Consider the following 21,265-nt stretch of genomic DNA (forward strand, 5'->3'; position numbering starts at 1 on the left):
ACCCAACTTTCATTCTAACAGCATGGTTAATAGGAAACCTCTTTGTCTTCAACTATATTTTATAAAGCAAAGCATTTTGCTCACTCTTTCATGCTATTCTATGAGAAAGATGGAAGATACAATCTAGATGACAGACAGTCCATTTCATTGCATTCAGATTGATGGAGACACAAGACTCAAAGAACAGTTATTAGTGGTTCAATGTCAACTAGGAAGGAAGTTTCCAGTATAGTGTTGTAGAGATCTCTGCTGGACTCTAGTTTTGTTTAGTATTTATATCAATGACTGAAATTATGACATAAATGACATGCTTATAAAAATTTATATACTCAAGAAATAGCTAACACATGATGTGATAAAAACCACAATCCAAAATCCAATCTAATAATCACTTCCCTATAACATATTAGGTTCTGATGGTAAAAAGACAAAAAGAAAAATAGTCTTAAGGCTAAAAGAACTCAAAAGGTCTAGAAACCACTTAGTCCAACTTCTTATTTTATAAATGAGAAAACTGAGGTTTAGAGACATTAGGTGACTTGTCAGGGTCGTATAGCAAGAGATTATCTGAGGCAGTATTCAAACACAAGTCTGATGACTCCAAATTTAAATCCACTATCCAAATTATCATTGTCTTAAAAAATAGATTTAATGATTAAATATCAAGGTGGAAGGAGGTCCCTGTGCTTTTTAACATTTTCCATTGACTTAGAAAAAGGCAGAGATTGTATACTCATCAAATTCAGCCAGTATGTTTGAACTAAGTCCCAACTCAAGTTTGTCTTGTACCCTCTGAAAACCCTTTGTTAACTGATATCCCAATGACTCTCTGCTACCTACCACTACCTTTGTGGCTCTTCATGTTTTTGCTCCCATTTTCTGTTTTTATTAATTGCTAACCTAATACTAGCAAACCACTCCCTTGCCATCTTTCATTTAGGCTTAAACCATTCCAATTCTGCCTATCCTGTTCACTGTTACTTCTAGAATTTTCCAATTTATAGTAAACTCCTTACTGACCTATTTTGCCTATTACCCCTTAATGAGATCTGATTTCCACTGATGATAATGGTCATCCATGGTCATCCTAACTAACCCTAACTGTACCTTCTCAAACAACTCTCTCCTCCAAAACACATATTAGTCTTGGAGGGAGAGAGAATACTCCTTCCTCCCCACTGTCATTTCTAGAATTTTCCTTTTATCCTCCTTTTATCCTTCCTTTTAACCACTATCATTTAGTATCCTTTTTTCAGTATCATTTAGTAATTTAGTATCCTTTTTATATCCATTAAGTCAAAATTTTCCTGCTAATCAAATTATGTTAAGTGTATATAAAGATTCTCGATTCATTCACCTTCTTTGTTCAAGGAGTTCAGCATCTGACTCACTATAAAGTTCTATCTTCATACTGTGGGACCTTAATAGTCAAATCAAAGTCCTCTCAAATGCCTTAACTTACCAATTAATCAGAATCTAACAGGACCTATTTCTTTAGTCCACATATCAGGATGGTCGTACAGGGTTCACTATTATGGCACAAGTGTTCCCACTTAACTAATTAGGAACTTTGACATTCCTCTGACTACAACTTGCTTCAATTTTACAGTATAATACTGACTACCTTGGCCCTCCGTGGCCTAGAAGCCAGATAGATTATATTCCACTTCAATTTCAGAGCTCTCCACTATCCTTTACTCTCTTACAATTCTCAGAATTTTTTTTATCTTGTAAATCTATGATTTCTCCTAGGAAGATAATCTCATGGGTTGTTGGACCAGGTTTGTAGACACTGTATAATTAGGGTAGTGCCTCTCTATCTGTGACCTGTTTGAGAGTGTCTTCTCTGGTAGATTCTGCAGCCCAGATTCATCTCTACCCAGAGAAATTGGGCATCTCAGAAGTAATGTTGTGTGTTCAGCTTATAGAGCAGGATGTTGAACCATCATGATTTCTATTCCCTGCCCCCCCAATCCAGTACTGAATCCCTGCCTTGACTGTTTAATGCATTCATTTACTTTTAGCATGTGTTCAGTAGATAAGTTTAAGTAATAAGGAAGCTTTTTTTCCCCCAAGTGATGTCTTCTCCATGGAGCATACACCCTAACAAACTAGGCCAGCAAGCCTGCTCCCATGTCTCATTTCACCTTTCTTGCTGATTCTGGGTGGTGGGGGATCTTGGATATAAGTTCAATTTATTAGCACTTTGGCTGAGAAGGAGGAATCCTATACACACTATTCAAGGTCTTCAAAGGTGGAGTCACAACATGGATGAGATGTGAATGGACCTGTGGTTTCATTGGTATGGAGATTTCCTAATGATTGAATTAGCTTTATCAATACAGGTTAATACCTGTCCTATAATTTATAGTCTTAAAAATTACCTGGGAATACTGAGCTTGGTGACTTGCCCAAGATCACACAGAAGAAATGTGAAAGACTTGGAACTTAAACAGAGGACTTTTTGACTTTAAGGAAAGTTCTTTACACACTAAACCACTATATCTCTTAGGCAATACTATGATTAGTATAAATGGTGCTGCGTGGGAGGACGTATTTTTATTCTTGAAAGAAGAGAAAGGGTCTGTTGTAGCCAACTTAGCACTTCTTATACTTGGAAAGGCATCCTCAGCTGGGTCTGTGTCAGAACAGCTGTCCTTGGAACACTGGGCTGTTATTCTTGGTCAGCAGCATTCCTTGTTGTTGGGCCCTTTGCCACCCTTGACTTGGAGCCACTTGTTGACTTTACCTCCATAGCTTGGAAACTGTCCTAGACCTAAATGAATGGCTTATAGCACAATAACCATTACAGAAATAGTTCTTCAAGCAGGGAAGGGGGAAAGGAAAGGGGAGGGTGAGCAATGAAGAAAACAATAACCAAAGCAGTAATATTGACATTGATTTAGTACTACTAAAGAGCACCAAGTGCTTTACATATATCATTTCACTCAAACCTCCAAACAATCCTGTGAGGTAGGGCCTTTAGGCAATATTATCTTAGCTTTGCAGATGAGGAAGCCAAAACTGGAGAGGTGAGCTTTTTCACCCTCAGACACATTGTTAGTAAGCAGCAGATTTAGGGATTCAAGCCCAGGTTTTCTGACTCAGAATCTTGTGCTCATGTTCTTCTCAATAAATATCTTTGCGTTCTCCTTGGACCCAGCCTGATACCTTTCACAGGAAGCCAAGAAAAAATTATTTTTGTAAATAAAATGCAATTATTATCAAAACTGTCAATGCCTTCATTCATCCCAGATGGTTTCTCTCCATCTCAGTTCACAAAGCTGCTGTCTTTAACTTACTGTCTTTCTTAAATATCTTCCAAATCTTAGAATCAATTTCAGAAGGTGAAGTTACTTTTCTTTTTTGTTCTAACCAAGTTCTTCCACCAAAGCTCCTGATCCCATTCATTATTCTCTCTCCTCTCTTTTAAAGTAGATATGTCTAGCAGACATTATTAGGATGCTCATAATAGTGAGTATTCTGTTTTCTACCCAAGTAGAATGTGGAACACTGAACATATGGAACACAAAACCACTAGGAAGGAAGGGAAGGAAGGAAGGAAGGAAGGAAGGAAGGAAGGAAGGAAGGAAGGAAGGAAGGAAGGAAGGAAGGAAAGAAGAAAGGAGGAAGGGAGGAAGGGAAGGGAGGAAGGGAGGAAAGGAGGGAAGGAGGGAGTAATGGATGGAAGAAGGAAGGTAGGGGAAGAGGAAGAAAGAAAGAGAAGGAAGGGAGAAAAGGAAGGGCGAGGGAGGAATGAAAGAGGCAAGAAAGGAATTAGGGAAGGAAAAGGAAAAAAGAAAAACAAAGGAAGGAAGAAAAGTATGGATGGAAGGAGGGATGAAGGAAGAAAGAAAGGAGGAAGAAGAAAAAGGAGAGAGAAAGGAAAAAGGAATAGGCAAGGAAGGAAGGGAGGGAGGAAGGGAGAAAGAAATCTAAAATCTCTCTATCACATAAGAGCAATAAAGCAAAAGCCTCATATCACATTTCTTATTCTTCATATTAGTCCACTGCTTCTGTGTCACAAGGTGAACAAGATTCTTCTTTTTTGGTTCTCTGAAATCTTGGTGCATCATTTTGTTGATTTCTTAAATCTTTCACAATTGATGATTTTTTACAATATTGATGTTAAATTATAAATTGTCCTAGTTTTTACTCCCTTCACTCTTCATCAGTTCACAAATCTTTCCATTTCTCTTTAAAACTATCTTTTCCCTCATTTCATCTTTATTTTGAATATTTCTCTTACCTCTCACCTCCTCATCTAGATATTCCTTGCAGTAAAAATTAGAAAAGGAAAAAAAAGTAGTTCAGAAAAAAAAATCAATGCATCAAAAATGACTGACAGTTTATACAATTGTGAATACTCATAATTATCAACCCCTGGGAAGAAGGGAGGAGAGTTTATTTTCTCAAATCATCTCTAGGGTCAGCTTAGCCATTATAATTATAGAGCCACATATTGCTCCTTTAATAGTAAAGAACAACATGAGGATAATTTGGAAATTTTCCTTGAGTTTGATTGTTTATATTGGTCTTCTTATGGTTTTAGCATTACCTCTCACTTCTTGATTCCTTGTACCTGTCCAATTTTAGTTGGAGGAATGTTCTTATAAACTTTAAATTGAATACATATTTAGAAAGTGTAACTTGAAGTGTTCCTGAGAACTCCTTAGCCTACATCTTTCACATTACTCTTTCAGACACATCTCAGGTCACCTCTATAAAAAGAAAAGATTAGAAAGAATTAGTTGTAAAACCATGCAGTCTACAGAGTGAAATCAGTCATGTGTTCTAGAAGTGACAGGTCTAGGTGTTTGCATTTTTAATATGCATATTATTTTATGTGGCTTGCAGTTATCTACTGCTGTGTTCCCAGGTTCAGACGAAGAGGTTAGTCTAAATATAAGGTAATTTCTGAAAGAAAAAGAAAATTCTAAGTTCTAAGATATAAGCTATGAGCTCCATTTTTCCATGGCTAATTATTGGCTGTGATATAATTTAGATTTAATTTATGCACAATTGTTCCTTGTTTTAGAGAAGCAAAAAATAAGAAATAGCAGTAGGGTTGGGAAACTATAATTTTAACTGTCATCATTATATCCTTTTGTTGATAAATTTTTTAGATTTAACCTCATAGTTTAGATAAATATTTGACCAAATACCTTGTCATCTCCTTCTCTTGTCTATACTTGTTGGAAGGGAAATTCTCAGTTTGTTTGTTTTATTATTCCTAAAAATTGGCACAAAGGTGTAAACAAAGAACTAAATGTTACAGGCTATGAGAACTTGCAAAGTGCTGAAATTTGATAGCTGAATTTTATAATAAGTTTATTCTGACCCAGACCCCAACTCAGTCACCCAGATTTCTAGGTAGTGAACAGATCTTAAAGAAAACTTTGTGCACTAAGTGCAGGGGTTATTAAAAACTAAAAGAAATACAGAAAGGTGAAGATTCAAATGGGAAGAAAAGAAGTGAGAATCATATAGTTGAAAGAAATCCTCATCAGCCAATTAACCAAATATTTTGGGGTGAGTACTGTGCTAGTCTCCAAGGTAGGTGTGTCCTACCTAGGGGGAGGGAATCTTAGTCTGCTTTGGGGGATGTGAATTGCATTGCATTTATAAATGGATATTGAATTCCATATAGAATCCCTGATGGGGGTTTGTTGGTTAATGAAGCCCAGGAAAGGTAAAAGATCGGATACCCCAGCTTTAGGACTAAACTTTCTTTACTTCCTATCATTAAAATAGTAGCCTGAATAATAGTGAAAAAGAATATATAATAAGAATAGTATAAGAATATATAGGAAAAATTATCATAACCTGAGACTAGTGATCTGATATGGCTGCTTACCTCCACTCATCAAATTATTATTAAAACTCAAAATTTATTGCCACAGTTAAAAATCTTTTAGTACTTTTCAAACCAGAAACCTTCTTGTCTATGTTTTGGAACTCCTTCCTTTATTGATGTAAGATGGTATCAAGTTCTTTGTTTTCATATAAAACAGTTTAGTTTTTATAGGGACAGATGGGTATAAAATGTGTTTAAAACAAGATGCCACCTTTCAGTTAAAGATACTATCTCATAGATGAACACTTTGAGATCTGAAAAAACAGGGAAATAACTTTGAGTTTAGTAGAAACTGTTAAAATTAAACTTTTCAGATGAGATTTGAGTAGTTTTGGAAAGAAATAGCAATAATGACTTAAATCTCATTGTAAAAGATAAAAATCCATTTAGATCTAAGTATTTTGGTATCTCAAATGGTTTTAAAGAAAAACCACTTATTTATTAAAAATAAGAAAACACGAGTACAGAAAAGAGCTTTTATGAACATAGCATATGTTACTGAATTGTGTTGAAAACTTGTTAATAGCAGGAACTGCAGGAAATCAATGTCTCAGTTCATTTGCAAGTGGCTGTTTTAAGATTTAACGGGGTTTCTAAAAAAGACAAATTAAGAAATCATGTAACTATTTGATATGTGAGGACATTTAAATGAGGACTGTTGAACTTTTGGTTTATTTTTTAAAAATCTTATCCTTTCTTTGAGTACCAAGAGGCTATGATTTTAGTGCATGAGAAACTATTGTGGTGATATATCAAGAAATTTGCAGCACAGGCAGATTCAGCAGGAGATAAAAAAAATAGCTTTTTTGAAAATTTTCAAAGAAACCACACACCTAATAAAAATAATAACAACAATTATAATAATGTTTGTCCTTCATTCTCAAAGACCACCACAGCATCAAGGAGGTGATGCCATGACAAGCACATGAATTGAATTTGAGTGAGGGGGATATGGTGCTAAGTCATCACCCTCACTTTACAAGAATACTTTAGCCACAAGTTCCTGATTGGCTGACCAAAGATTTCAATAAACTGAATTAAAACTGAAGTTCCAGCTATTGCCCTTTAGCACCACCTAGAGCTTAATAAGGGTAATATATGTCAGAAGTGTCTTTCTCATTGCTGACCCCATCTGATCTAAAGGGGAAAAGTAGAAAGGGGGAAAGAAGAGACACTTGCATCAAGTTGAAATGGTGCAGAATCCTCCAGAATAAGACAAACTCTGCTGGCTGTGTCTGAATAACTCAAAGAGAGTTAGTCTGATGATCTTTGTCATTTTCTGGCTTAAAGAAACTTGTTAGTCAATTCATACTTTTAAGAATGATTGTAAATCTTTCTTTGGTACAAGAATAATAAAGAAGAGGGTTTTGTCTAGCTAGAGAGCAACCAATCAAGCAGTTATCAAAGAAGCTGTTTTATGGGGTATAGATGTTCCTAAATAGACAACTTGGACCAAAGCCCACAGTCTGGAGTTATTAGTTACCCCCAAAACATGGATTTTCTTCCCTCATGTGTTTCTTTATCAGATTGTTGTGTGTGAATTATAAATTATAAATTTTTCAATTGCTTTAATATATGGATTTTGGAAGCAATGTGGGAAATCTGGGACACTAATACATTGTTGGTGCAGCTGTGAATTCATTCAACTTTACTGGAGAGCAATTTGCAATTATACCCAAAGGGCAATAAAAATGTGCATATTCTTTGATCCAGCAATACCACTACTAGGTCTATACCCTGAAGAGATTGAAAGAGGGTAAAAATATCACTTGTACAAAAGTATTCTTAACAGCCCTGTTTGTGGTGGCAAAGAACTGGAAATTAAGTGAATGTCCTTCAATTGGGGAATGGCTTAAAAAACTGTGCAATATGTATGTCATGGATCACTACTGTTATATTAGAATCCAGGAGGGATGGGAATTCAGGGAAGCCTATAAAGGATTTGCATGGACTGATGCTGAGCAAGATGAGCAGAAGCAGAATAACATTGTATACCCTAACAGCAATATAGGGTAGATGGTCAGCCTTAATGGACTTGCTCATTCCATCAGTGCAACAATATTGGGGTATCTGTGATGGAGAATACCATCTGTATCCAGAGAAAGAATTGTGGAGTTTGAACAAAGACCAAAGTCTATTACCTTTAATTAAAAAGGTTATCTCATTATGTAATTTTGCTATCTCTTGTACTTTATATTTCTTCCTTAAGGATATGATTTCTCTCTCATCACATCCAACTTAGATCAATGCACACCATGGAAGCAATGTAAAGACTAACAGACTGCCTTCTGTGGGGGTGAGGGGAGGGAAGCAAGATTAGGGGGAAAAATGTAAAATTCAAAATAAATAAAATCTTTCTTAAAAAATATATATGAGGGGGTCGGAGCCAAGATGGCGACATGAAGGGATCGAGTCTTAGGCGCTCTCTGATAAAAACTCATAAACTAAGGACTCTAACTAAACTTTTGAGAGACAGAACCCACAAAGGGACCCAGTGAAGCAGTTCTCCTACTCAAGGTAACCTGGAAAAGAGCAGAAAGGCTCTGCTCCCCAGGGCTGGAGGGGCGGCCCGCCAGAGGGGTGGCCCACCAGAGCCAAAGAACTTCAGCCTCCCAGAGGCAGCCCCAGGGCACTGGGAGCCTCAGCTCACAGCAGCTGGGGAGTCTCCTGAGCTGCACCCCGGGGAGCACTGGGCACAAAGTGGGGGAACAGGAGGGGACCTCTGCCAGAGCAAGCAAGTGGAGCCCAGCCCTCAGGGCACACAGCCAGCAGTCTGGTCTTTTGGCAGCCCAGACCTGGAAACAGAAGCAGGTGGAGTAGGTAAGCAGGAGCCCCCAGGGCATGAGCCCATTGAGCTGAGGGAGGGGAGTGAAGAGAGACTGCTGAGCTCTGTCCTCTGCCCCTGGAACAGGACTCTGGAGCTCTGACCACATTCAGATCCTGATCGCAGTCTAGGCCCCCCCATAGAACAGCAGGCCCCCCCCACCTCAGCCCCATGGCAGAGGGGGGCACTTATGGTCATTCACAGACCAGGAGGGAGGACAGAACCTCACACACTGAGACCCTTGTAGGAGTATCCCAAAAGCTCAGGAAGCACCCACCCAAAACAGGCTTAGGCTGGGAAAATGAACAAAGAAACAAGAGGAAGACCATTGAGAAATATTTTGCAAATGAGCCCAAGAAGGATCAAAATAGTCTGAAGATGAGGAAGCACAACCTCCTGCACCTAAAGACTCCAAAAAAAATAGAAATTGGGCTCAGGCTATGACAGAGATCAAAAAACACTTTGAAAATCAAATGAGGGAGTTGGAAGAAAAACTGGAAAAAGAAAGGAGAGAGATGCAGGAAAAACATGAAAATGAAGTCAGCAGCTTAGTCAAGGAAATCCAAAAAAATGCTGAAGAAAATAGCATGCTAAAAAACAGCTTAGGTCAAATGGATAAAACAGTTCAAAAAGTTATTGAGGAGAAGAATGCTTTAAAAAGCAAAATTGGCCAGATGGAAAAAGAGATAAGAAAACTCTCTGAGGAGAACAAATCCTTCAGACAAAGAATAGAATTCAGGGAGACTGATGAATTTACCAGAAATCAGGAATCAATACTTCAAAATCAAAAAAATGAAAAATTAGAAGAAAATGTGAAATATCTCATTGAAAAAGCAACTGATATGGAAAACAGACTTAGGAAAGATAATTTGAAAATTATTGGAATACCTGAAAGTCATGATCAGGAATAGAGCCTTGACATCATTTTCAAAGAATTACTATAGGAAAATTGCCCTGATATTCTAGAAGCAGAGGGCAAAATAGAAATGGAGAGAATCCACCGATCCCCCCGAGAAAGAAATCCCAAAAAACCAACCCCCAGGAATATTATAGCCAAGTTCCAGAACTCCCAAGTCAAAGAGAAAATATTACAAGCAGCCAGAAGGACACAGTTCAAATATCATGCAGCTGCAGTCAGGATCACACAGGACTTAGCAGCAGCTACATTGGATGCTCGTAGGGCCTGGAATACAATATACCTTAAGGCAAAAGAGCTTAGAATGCAGCCAAGAATGAACTACCCAGCAAAGCTGAATGTCCTCTTCCAGGGAAAAAGATGGATTTTCAATGAACCAGGGGAATTTCAAAGGTTCCTTTTGGAATGGCTAGAGCTGAACAGAAGGTTTGATCTTTAGATACAGGACTCAGGTGAAGCATGGAGTTTGGAGGAGAGGGGGACTTAATGAGGATGAACTGCATGTATAGAAAAATGATACTGATAATATTCATATGAACCATCTCCATTAATAGAGCAGGTAGAGGGAGCTTTTATAGTTGAAGCACAGGAGAAGCTGAATTCGAAGATAAAATATGGTGTAAAAATGGAGTCAATAAGAAAAAAAGGGAAATGGAATGGGAGAAAGAAAAAGGAGAGGGGGAATAGTCCAAGCTATTTCACATAATAAGATTTTTTTTTATTACAATGAGCTATTGCAATGATATGGAAGGGGGGAGGCAAGGGGGAATGAGGGAACCTTTGCTCTCATCAGAGATGCCTAGGAGAGGAAACAGGAAATATACTCAATGGGGTATAGACAACTGGATTAAGAAGGAGGGGGGAGCAGGGGGAAGGGGTGGGGATGTGAATAAAGGAGGAGAGGATGGACCATGGGGGGACAGTGGTCAGATATAACACATTTTCTTTTTTTACTTCTTGCAAGGGGCTGGGATTGGATGGCCTGCCCAGGACCATAGGGCCAGGTGGATTCTGAGCCTAAGGGGTGGTATGGGGGCTCAGGGCTTCTTGGCCCCAGGACCAGGGATCTGTCTGCTGCACCACTCAGCGACCCTACAGCAGAGTCAGAGTGAAAGGAGAGAGAAAATACAGTACATGGTAGTGGAGAAATAAGACAGGAGGGAGTTGCAATCAGCAATGGCAACTTTGGAAAAATATGGAAGTAACTTTTGTGATGGACTTATCATAAAGAATGTGATCCACTCACGACAGAGTTGATGGTGTTGGAACAAAGACTGAAACACATTTTTTTGTTATTATTATTTGGGGGAGGGTGCAGGGCAAGTGGGCCTGGGTGGCCTGTCTGGGGCCACATAGCAGGGTGATCATTGGGTGTCTGGGGCCGGATTCGGACCCAGGTGCTCCTGGCTCAAGGGCCAATGCTCTGTCTGCCACCCAGCCACCCCTACTATTATTACTATTTTATTTTATTTTGGGTCTTTTTTTCTCTTTTTTTCTTCTTTTTGGTTTTTGCAGGGCAGTGGGGATTGGGTGGCTTGCATGTCACACGGCTGGGTGATTGTTGGGTTTACGATCCTGGATGTGGACTCGGGTGCTCGTGGCTCCAGGGCTGGTACTTCATCCATTGTGCCACCTGGCCATACCTACAATTATTACTATTATTTTTTTTTATTTTAATTTTTTTCTCCCCCCTTTACTTTTTTGCCCAAGCAAGTCTATCTATATTCATGAGGGGAGGGGTATTTTGTTTACTTGTAAACAAGTATATTTTATTAATGTAAAGAAAAACATTTGTACAAAATGAGAATAAAAAATAAATTGAAAAAATATATATGAGTAACCATGATATTATTTCTTTAACATAATTGTTGAATAAATGGTTATGTGTATAATGAAATATTGTCATTGTTGTGAATGGTGGTTTGGTTTAAAAGGAAATATACTGATGTGGAGTTCAAAAGCTAAAAAATATGAGTTGAGGAAACTATGTTCCTATAATAAGTGAAAGACTTTCAGATATTTGTAACAAAAAGACCAGACCTCAATGGAAAATAGGATATGAGAGATCCAGAAGAATATTAAAGATTAATTACAAGACATTTGTTAAGATCAAACTATTTACTTGATGATGTTTGTCCTTCAGTTTCTTTTTTTTTCATTTTCTTTTAAATTTATTTTTTTATTCTCATATTGTACAAATGTTTTTTTACATTAATAAAATATTCTTGTTTACAAATAAACAAAATACCCCTCCTCCTCCCCCATGAATATAGATAGACTTGTTTGGGTGAAAAAAGTAAAGGGGAGAGGAAAAAAATTAAAATAAAAAAATAATAATAGTAATAATTGTAGGTATGGCCAGGTGGCGCAATGGACGAAGCAACAGCCCTGGACCCACGAGCACCCGAGTCCACATCCAGCCTCGTAAACCCAACAATCACCCAGCCGTGTGACATGCAAGCCACCCAATCCCCACTGCCCTGCAAAAACCAAATGTCCTTCAGTTTCAAAGAAGACCATGACATCAGGGAGGTGATGCCATGACATGCACACGAATTGGATTTGAGTGAGATAGTGGTACAAAATCACCAGTCTCAAGTTCTCCTCCAGAGTCATCTGGGTCCAGTGGTCAGATATGAATCAAGATGACTGGAAATAGCCCTGGATGCAAGGCAATCAGGGTTAAGTGACTTTTCAAAAGACACACAGTAAATGCAAGTGTCTGAGGTTGGACTTGAACTACCATTCTCCTGACTCCAAGACCAGTTCTCTCTATTGCACCACTCAACTGTCCAATTAAATCACTTACTTATTCTATATGTGAAAATGTCATCAGTATTCTTAAACTGTCATTATTAAAGTAATTTGAAAGAAAGGTTGGGGCTGATTTGTAAATGATGAGAAAATTTTAAAAATCAAAAATGAATAGGAAAAAGGCAAAAGGGAACACTAATTTAATTAAAATGGTGTGTGAAAGGAAGAACTAATTCAGAGGAAGCAGGTGGGGTTGGGGGTCTAGTAAGGTTGGAACTTGCATCTGGGTTGAAGAGAAAGCAACATATACATCTGGAAGACTATAGAAGCCTTCTTAATATGCCTTTTATTTTTAATTTGTGTATTTAGAATAGTCCAAATAATTTATTTATTCAAAGTCATTCTTAATAAAAAATTGTTACTATCTACAAAATTCTCTTTGTTCTGCTCACTTTGCTCCTCATGATTTCATGCAAGTCTTTTCATGCCTTTCTAAGATTCTAAAAAGAAGTAAGAAAAAAGTCCCTGAGGGAGGGACTTTTAGAGATGTATGTAGACTGGGATTTGGCATAGTTGGGGGAATGAACTGGGGAGGGATTTTTGAAGGGTTGTGAGGATTAGGATTGTGGGGGCAGCTAGGTGCCACAGTGGATAGAGCACCGGCCCTGGAGTCAGGAATACCTGAGTTCAAATCCAGCCCTAGACACAATAATTACCTAGCTGTGTGGCCTTAGGCAAGCCACTTAACCCCATTTGCCTTGCAAAAACCAAGAAAGAAAGAAAGAAAGAAAGAAAGAAAGAAAGAAAGAAAGAAAGAAAGAAAGAAAGAAAGAAAGAAAGAGAGAGAGAGAGAGGGAGGGAGGGAGGGAGGAAGGAAGGAAGGAAGGAAGGAAGGAAGGAAGGAAGGAAGGAAGGAAGGAAGGAAGGAAGGAAGGAAGGACAAGGATTAAAATTGGGAAGATGGAGGCAAAGTGTGGTGGGGAATCTTGGAGGGGTGGATGGGATAAGGAGTAGGAGGCTAGATAAGAAGATAAGGTAACTGGGATAGATATGGTAAAAAAGAGAGACTGAGAAAGAAAATAGTGAATAAAAATAAGATGGAGGGAAATTCACAAATAATAATTATAACTGAACGTGAATGTTTGTATTGACAAAGAACTGGAAATTACAGGGATACCTATCAATTGGGGAATAGTTGAACAAGTTGTGATATATGGTTGAAATGGCATATTATAGTGCTAGAAGAAATGATCAGTTCAATGAACTTGAAATGCTCACAGGAGCAAAGTGAGCAGATTTGAACTCATGTTCTCCTGACTCCAGGGCCAGTGTTCTATCCACTGTGCCACCTTGCTGTCCTAGTCTCATTTCTTGAAATATATAGAGAACTGAGTCAAATTTCTTTAAAAAAAAGTCATTCCCCAAATGATAAATGGTCAAAGGATATGGGAAAGCAATTCTCAGATGAAGAAATCACAATTACTATAGTCATATGAAAAATTACTCAATAATTATTGATTAGAGAAATGCAAATTAAGATATCTCTGAGACTGACCAATATGACTAGAAAGGAAAATAATCAATGTTGGAGGGGATGTGGGATACTAATACATTGTTGGTGGAGTTATGAAGAACCAACTTTTCTGGAGAGCAATTTGGAATTATGTCCAAAAAGCAATTAACCTTTGCATAGTTTTTGATCCAGAAATACTACTACAGGGTCTGTATCCCAAAGAGATTACAGCAAAGGGTAAAAATCCCACATGTACAAAAATATCTATAGTAGTTCTTTCCATAACATCAAAGAACTGGAAATTGAGGGGATATCCATCAAATGGAGAATGACTGAAAAAAGTATGGAATATGTATGTGATGGAACACTATTATTCTCTAAGAAATCATGAGGATTCCAGAAAAACCTGGAAATACTTGCATGAATTGATGCTCAGTGAAATGGGCAGAACCAGATGAACATTATACACTAGCAACGGCATAGGTTGATGATCAAACATGTTGGACTTGTTCTTTTCAGAAGTACAATAATAATAAATAATAAAAGACAATTTTAAAAGACTTATGAGGGAAAATATCATCCATATCCAGAGAAAATACAGTGGAGATTAAAATTTTATCTTCAATTTTTAAAAGTTGTCTTATGTATTATGTCATTTCCCCCCCTGTAATGTTTTCTTTCTTCTGTTTGCATCTTCTCTCACAATATGATAGATATGGATCTATGTTTAGCATGATTATAAATATAGAACCTGTATCAGATTACTTTTTGTCAGGAGGAGGTGGGAGGGAAGGAAGGGAGGGAGAAAAATCTAAAACTCAAAACCTTGCAAAAATTCTTGGTAAAAACTACCATTGCATGTAGTTGGAAAAACAAATAAATAGAATATTTTTTAATAAAAGAATGAGCAAATAAAATCATTTTGACTATTATAAAGACACAAATTAGAAATGAAGGACATTTGAAGATAGATATTATCTTCATCCAGAGAAAGAACCAATACATAGAAATAAGTATAGAGTAATTTTGCATACATGCACATATAGTGTATATGTGTGTATACACACACACACACATATTCCTATTTATGTCTAATGGTACCATCTTTAGGGTGGGGCAGAAGGGAGGGAAGAAAAAAAGAATTTACATGATAACTGCTGTATATTTAGGTGAAATAGCTAGGTTATACATGGTAGACTTAAAATTTCATAGGCAATCATCTTTTTATTGTATTATGTTATAGAAATGCTTGCTTTATTCCATAAATTGTTAAAAAAAAACTGATCCTAATACTAATCCTAGGACTCAAAGAATTGGAATGTAACTGCTCTTCTCTGGGAAACTAGATCTGATAGTGGGTTGGATGAGTGGATGTCCACATACCCATGTCAAAGGTGTAAGTAGCTACAGTTTGAATATACACATCCCATACAATGAGTTACAATGGTATGATGGAAAGAAATTGGCTCTGGAGTCACAGATCATGGGTTCAAGTCTGGCTTCTAATTTCTATAGCCATTCTGTCCTTGAGCCTCAGTTTCTTCAACTGCACAATAAAGAGATTGGACTAGATGGCCTCAGAGGTTCCTTTGAGATTTAGATCTATGATCTAGATGTCTGTGATTTATGTGTCCTTCAAATATGCCCATTTTAGCCTCTGTCCATGTCACTGTCCTATCCTAATTTGCCAATAAGGAAAAAAAACAGATGAACTTAGCAGCTACAATAATTTAGGCAAAACAATTATTGAGGTTTGATTTTGTGGTAGTGTATCAGGAGACTAGTCTCTACTCTCAGGGAAAGGGGGTGGTTCTCCAGAGCTGTGGTTACTGATAGTCCTCCTACCCTTCCCCTTTGCCTTTTTAAAAGCTAGTCTGGTGATAATCAAGACCTAGTCTTAGGAGAAATCAGGTAACTAGTAGGTGAAAGAGAATAATATCAGGCATACAGGATTCCTCAGAGAATCCTTCTCAATAATGTCCTTTGTCTTCCTGAGCCCTGGCGCAGTCCCTTAGGAGTCTGAGTTGCATAAGGAATGGTATAGTAAAGGTGTAGAATAGACTTAAGTAAAGTGGACAGTTAGAATCTCCCAACTTCAGTGTCTCAACTAGCCAGTTTCAACCTTTGAGGGAAACAAGCCTCTTCAAACCTTGGTATTAGAGAAAATATAGCACAAGAAGGGGAGTAGGATATGGAGGTGACACAATAGAAATGGGTCTTCAGAAAGGAAAGAAATGGTGGTAAAAAGAATATTTTCCCAAAATGCTATAGAAAAATCAGCAGTCATTGAAAAAGAAAAAAAGAGATTTTCATGAAAGACCTCATGTTGAAAATGAAACTTGAACTGAACTTTAAAGGAAATTAATCCTCCTAAGAATACAGTATGAAAAGGGAGATCATTTTAAATATGGGGGAATAGCTTTTTCAAATACATTAAGTGAGGAGATGAAATATTGACTGTGAGGAGTAGCAAAAAGACTATATATATATATATATATATATGTATATGTATATGTATATGTATATCTATCTATCTATCTATCTATATATATATATATATATATATATATATATATATATATATATATATGAAGGAGCATAATGTATGAGTCTAGAAAGGTAGTGTAGAACCTAGTTGTAAAATGCTTAAAATGAAAGATGAATTTGTATTTGATTCCAGAGGCAATAAGTGGCCATTGGAATTTACTGAGCCCAAAGTGACATGATCATGCATTAGAAATATGAATGTTGTAATTGTGTGGAGGATTTATTAGAGAGGGGAGAGAGTATGGAGCAGGGAAAGCAATTGGGAGACTATAATAATTGTCCATGTGAGTTGATGAGGGCCTTAACTGAGTGGTTGGCATGTCAGTAGTGAGATAAACTAGAAATGATATGTTGTAAATGACTTACCTTACTTGGCCAAGAGTTAGCCTCCTAGTTACTGTTCCCAATCTCCATATCAGTTAGTTAGATGGTACAGTGAATAGAATACTAAATCAGAGTCAAAAAGATTCATGTTCATGAGTTCAAATCCAGCCTCAGACACTTAAATACAGTGTGATACTGGGCAAGTTTCCTCTTCTGTAAAATGACCTAGAGAAGAAAATGGCAAACACGCCAGCATATTTGCCAAGAATACCACAAATGGGGTCATGAAGAATCAGGCACCAATGAAACTACTCTGTAACAACAACCTCATTATATTTTGAGAAATCCTGTTTCCAGAGTCTGATTCAAGAGGTAAATGGAAGTCAGTTAACACTAAAGTTTGATTGACAAATTGAAAAATAATTATAGTGCATTGAATATAACTAAAATAGTTTGTTGTTTGAGGAGATAATGTTTTCAATATTCACCTGGTGAATTCTTGCTAGGATGTTTCAGGATATATTAACCAGATGTTGAATGGCTTATTTTTTAAAATTTTATTTTTATGATTGATTTCAAGCTTGCCTACTCATCCTGAGAAGATTCTCATGCTTGGGGTATGGTAAAGTGATTTTCCAACTCCTAAAATACATCAAAGGCTAAAATAGCCTTTGGGTTCCCCAGGGGTTGCTTCACTGAATGACTGAAGATTCTTGCCATACTAATCTGTGATTAGGATACTGTATTTATGATTATAAGGAAGAAGGAGACCTTATAGCAAAAGCTCAGTAACAAATTGGAATTAGCTGTCTATGATAATCCTCACTGTCTTCTCCACCATTCTCCAGATGTGCAAGTTTGAGCAGAATTGCCCTAAGAGGGCTGCTTTGTTCTACAGCTGCCTTCCTATGTGCTTCACTTCCTATCTGAGCAAGTTTTGAAGATTCTTTGGCTGCTCAGAAACATAAGTGTGTCTGAGTTTTTAGGAGATGCAAATGAATGAAATGTGATAACTTGTTCACAGTAAGTACAGAGACTTGGATCATTTCCTTTTAACTTTGTCATCTCCTCCCATTCCCACTGTGAGGAAAAGAGATTATCAACAAAAATATTTTGAGAATTTTCAGAACTCAGGTCTTAGGCACTTAGCATGAAAGGGTTCATAACTATTAAAGACAAAGATAAAGAATTAAGGATTCAAACCTCAAATCCAATAAAATGAACCTATCCTCTCTCTTCAGAGAGGCAGCCTTTCTAAGCCCCTTTTGGAACTAACAGCTCAAGTTTTGGAAAGCATCTTTTAATGAATCAGATTGGTGTTTTGAAATATATGTATATCTAGCTACCTAGTTATAGATTTCAAGCTGAATGGACTTTAGAGGAGGTCATTTCCTCTAGCTCCACCTTTTGACAGTTAAGATCCCACAGCACTTAAAACTCAACAGTGATGACAGTGATTTTTCTACACAAAATAGGAAATAGCTGAGCAGTAATTTAAACTTAGGTCTTTGCTAACTCCTCCTCATCTGATGTTTTATTTTTTCTACTACACAAGGGTATGCCACTGAGACATTCTGTTTAATTATAGTCTTTTCTTCTCTTCTTCCTCCTCCTGATCTTCTTTCATCAAACTTAATTCTTCTAGTTAGGATTGTGATTTTCTAACAGCCATTTTTATTGGTAAGGAGTGACTCACCCCATAGATGTTCCTTTGGGGTAAGCAAACATAATCAAATTATATCTTTGTGTTTTAGCAGAAATTACAATTCTTTTTATTAATTAAATAATAAAATCATAACATTATCAGTTCCAGAACTGGAAAGGATAACAGAGGTCTTCTACTCTAAATGACATAGAATAATTACTGACATGCTACTTAAAGACCTCCAGCAGTGACTGAAAACTCACTTCTCCTCCACTACCAGATATCCCCAACCTATTATCACACAGTTTTAATTTATGAAGTTTTTCCTCAGATTGAGATGAAATCTACCTTTCTGTTACTTGAATATAAATTCTATTTCTGTTTTCAAATGAGATAATCAAATGAAATATTATTTGTGTTTGGTGTACAATAGGAATTTAATAAATGATTATTTCTCTCTTCCTTCTATGAAGGAGCAGAAGAGGTCCAAACCTAAACAAACTTTGAGTATCTGAAGACTGCTATTATGTCTCCCATATCTCTTTTTTTCTCTCTATAACTGATCCTTGTACAGAATGATTTCAAAATAATTTTCTTTGGAATTACCTATTTTTAATTTTTTATTAATATTTTACTTTATTTTTCTAATTACATGCTATGATAGTTTTCCAACATTCAAACATTTGCAAATTTATAAGTAAGTTACACATTTTCCTGTCACCTACTTGCCCTTCCTCCTCCCCTTGGTGGCAATCTAATGTAATTACCTTTTATGATTCTTTATTTTGTCACTTGCTCTTCTAAAACATAGCCCCAAATTAGAAACAGGACTCTTGATGGGACCTGATTATGGTCTGATATTGCACTTATGTATCTTCCTTTGCTTTGAATATTGTATTATTGTGTCTACCAGCACAGCCTAAGATAGTCTTCCTCTATAGTAATACTCTATAACCTCATGATTTGTAGACACCCTTGAACTTTGAAAACCTAAACCAGTGCAATTTATGCTCCAGCTGACTGAAAAAGAGTAGAAAAGCCCAATATGTATTATGTCTAAGTATCAGGATAGGTAAGTTCTAAATTCATCAACAGCTTAGTTAGTGATCTATTTTTTTCAACCACAGAAATTAATGTTGCGTACTATAGAAGAGGAACACTGTGATAGGTTTTAGTGAAAGAATTATATATGCCAGTAAAATTGTGAATGCTTAAAGTACTGAAATATATGATTACATTATGTTTTGTCAGTTATGTCACACTATTACTTTGTATTGAGATAGTAGCCTCTCAGGTCTTTGTTTCAGGAGATAAAGTTGAAGTCATTTTTATAAAACTGATTTTTTTTTTAAGATAAGTATGTTCTTTCATGGACCTTGATTTTATTCAATTACATATCTTTTTAACTGAACAGATCTATGAAGCCACATCTACACTCATAAATTCTCCAAAGTGAAGCTAGCACATGGGCTCAGAGTCTTTTTCTAGATCTCTTGATGTTATATGGAAACAATTGGATCATGGCATTTGTTATTCCTTATTTCCATTTCTTTCTTGGTTTACTTCCTTTTCCAGTTTTATATATATATATATATATATGCATATATATATATATATATATACGTATATACATATACGTATATATATATACTGGGCTGATAGCATTCTTTAACTTGTTTTTATTATGGATATATTCCAGTATTCATGATTTTTCTCAGGGTCACTTTTCAGGAAAAGCTTTCTCCCTTTTAAACTGTTTTGATCTTAAACTTCAAGCTCCAATCCTTGCATATCATTGGGTACTTAAACCAATTACTACATGCTATGAAAGTAATGAAGTCTACAGGCGACCCAAGATTTCTGAGAATAACAGATCCTTCTCAACTCCTACCTGTAATCTCCAGTCCCATTTCTATTCAACCTCTACAAGAATCAAGCAGGAGAACAACCCTTAAGCAAATGGGACATTGTCTGTCTCTGCAAATGCTTCAGCCCCTGGGTCCTCAGCTACTAAAATATTGAAGAAGTAGATAAGACATTTCTTCCTGCTAAATTTCTTGATACTATCACATTGCTCAGCATGCATGATTATTATCAATGGAAATGATGCTAAAATATGCTTGCTGTTGCATCATAGATAACAAGAGGGTCTTTTCATCTAACTTACAAATGAAACTTTCTAAAGATCCCCCATTTTATTATGTGAGTTTCTTAGGAACAAGGACTATCTTTTCTATTTTTATGCTCAGTGCTTAGCCCAGTGCTTTGCATAAAGTTCTTAATAAAACATATTTTCATTCATTCATTCAAGACAACTAGAAATTGTCCTGATTCTGCTTTTCTGTGAAAACATTATTCCTGATGCAACTGTTACCTATACTTGACAGATCTTTTCCATTTTTTCATCTCTTTGTTGTACTTCCAGTTTCACCCTGCAAAAGCTCTTAGATTGATCTGACTTAATTAGGAGTCTCAGTAAAGCTTAATGAAATTTTTTTTTCCCTTCCACTATTACTCTGCTGTATGGGACAATACTGCTAATTATCTTCTATTATTCTTTTCCACAAAATTTTACAAATGAGTATACATTCTAAGCTAATGTTTCCTTTGGCTGTCTAATCTCTCTGGTTGGCAAGGAGAGAAATTGCTTGCCTGAGGAATTTTGTTGGTTCCTTTGGTCCCTTCATTAAAGAAGTTAAATTACATTGCCTAAATTCTTTAATAAATTATAATAGTTTATGGCCATGGGTTATTTTATCAATCTTCCATTTTCAGCATCAATGCTTTATTTAAGTAGGTTGCATTTTTCTTTGTATCATTTTAAAATTCATTGAACATACAATCTATTTCAATAGCAAATATGGTAAACAAAACAAGATAAACAC

This window comes from Macrotis lagotis, chromosome 1 (assembly GCF_037893015.1).
Source record: "Macrotis lagotis isolate mMagLag1 chromosome 1, bilby.v1.9.chrom.fasta, whole genome shotgun sequence".
Classification (NCBI taxonomy): Eukaryota; Metazoa; Chordata; class Mammalia; order Peramelemorphia; family Peramelidae; genus Macrotis; species Macrotis lagotis.